The 1,991-nt window shown below is 42.2% G+C and overlaps 1 protein-coding gene across 1 annotated transcript in view; it reads right to left on the minus strand.

Annotated features, from left to right (window-relative positions):
* The window catches only part of LOC106524099 (contactin-associated protein-like 4), a gene marked incomplete at its 5' end in the record, with an annotated part of 134,188 nt that overhangs the window by 4,637 nt on the left and 127,560 nt on the right, over positions 1–1,991 (minus strand).

The raw sequence follows: 1,991 nt of genomic DNA on the forward strand, positions 1-1,991 counted from the left end.
ACACACACACACACACACACACACACACACACACACCCACACACCCACACACACACACCTACATTTACCGGCTGCTGTGTTAGCTTCCTGCTAGCTGTCTTGTGAAGGAGGTCTTTCATCTCCTGGTCTTGGCAGTAAAAGGGGATAAATGTACATTTCCCTTTTGTAACCTCCGTCTTCTCATTTCTGATGCTGGCTCTTGAATATCCTCAGGTTAGAAATGCCGATTACAAACACAAGCATGAGCTTTTAAAGATAAGTTTTCCCTGTAATGCTATGATCCACCGCTGTCACCTCCTCATCTAAAGGAAAATGGAGAAAAACTAACTACTCGATCGTATCTGCTGCTTAGTGGACACAACGGCACACAACATAAGTCACGTTTTATACCAGTAGATCACAGATGCTTTAACTTTTGTGACTTTTTCATGGACTAGTACTAGCAGCTCACACTAAAAACATAGGCAGTAAGCAGGGAGTGAAAGGGAGGAGCGTGTCAAGAATTTTACCGGAAATACGTCATTAATGACCGTGGCATATAGGTTATTAACCTAACAGTCATGTTTTTGGTGTGTGGGAGGAAGCCAGAGTGCCCGGAGAGAACCCACGCATACAAAGAGAGAACATACAAACTCTACCCAGAAAGGTCCTCGGACCGAGATTTGAACCAGCAACTTTCTTGCTGAGAGGCATCGGCTCTACCAACTGAGCCACCATGCCGCCACACTGAGCCAGACTCAGCCAGACTTGCTCCGACTCAAATAATTAATGGAAATAATGTAAGTTATTTATTCTTTCTGTATGGCCCGTTACCAAACGACCCATGGACTGGTACCGGGCCATGGCCTGGGGCTGGGGACTGCTGATCTAAAAGGTTTATCTTTAATAGTAGCCTATTTATGAGTTGACAGTGAATGCTGCAGGTGTGTATCAGGAAACAGATATTTTACTGTGTTCCTGAACGCAACATAATTCCGACTTCTTCCGGAGCGAAGGCATGAAGTGAGCGGATGCCTACCACAAGTGACTGAAGTATGTCATTCATACTATATTAAAATAAAGTGGAACTCATTCAAACTTGTCCACAAACCTAAGAAGTTACGTACATCATATTAAGTAGGGACGCATTATTATTGATACCGGTATCGGCCTGTGATACCAGCATTTTACAAGTACTCATTCAAAATGCCCCGGTACACGGAACCAATACCATTTGTCTTTTTGTGCATGGATGTTCACATTTTAAATGTAACTTCCAGATTACAGATGTGACGCACATGCACAGAAGATGACGTGACGTCACATTCCGCTCGCTGTTTACAGGAGTAAACAACCGGTCGCTACGGTGGATGCTACTTGTTAGCTTGTCCATTCTAAAGTTGTTGTTCAATCAGAACCAGTAAAATAAACATCTGACTTGCTTGTTTAGTTCATGTTTACATTTTAACCTCCCTGTGGTCGACTGCTCTGGTGAAACATGTATTTTATGGAACGAGAGCGAAGTGACGTACACCAAATAAAGCTAACAAAAATATCGATCCACTTTATTATCGACACGGTCCGACACGTTGCTATCAGGTGTTTCTGTGGATTCTCAGTCATCCAGCAAATAGATGAATGTTCTTTAGATAAAGACGTGGTGCTACAGGATGTATGACTCAAGGTTAGTATCATTATTACTTGGGTTGATCTGTATACCAACACCTCACAGATATAAATGTCTGAGAAATGCTGTATGACCGTTTAGACCAGTGTTTCCCAAAGTTGGGGTCGGGACCCAAAGTGGGGTCCTGAAACATCAAGGAGGGGTCCTGAAAAGATTTTCTGAATTAATTACATTTTTGCCCTAGTTGTTACAAAGGAGTGAGGTTAGTACGTATATTTAAAATGGATAAATGTGTATTAAAAATATTGTTACTCTGCCCATGTTTTGTTGACTTGATACAAATGTTTATCATCCAAAAATAGTTGGGGGCACAGGTCTCTGCTAC

This window comes from Austrofundulus limnaeus, unplaced genomic scaffold (genome assembly GCF_001266775.1).
Source record: "Austrofundulus limnaeus strain Quisiro unplaced genomic scaffold, Austrofundulus_limnaeus-1.0 Scaffold176, whole genome shotgun sequence".
NCBI lineage: Eukaryota > Metazoa > Chordata > Actinopteri > Cyprinodontiformes > Rivulidae > Austrofundulus > Austrofundulus limnaeus.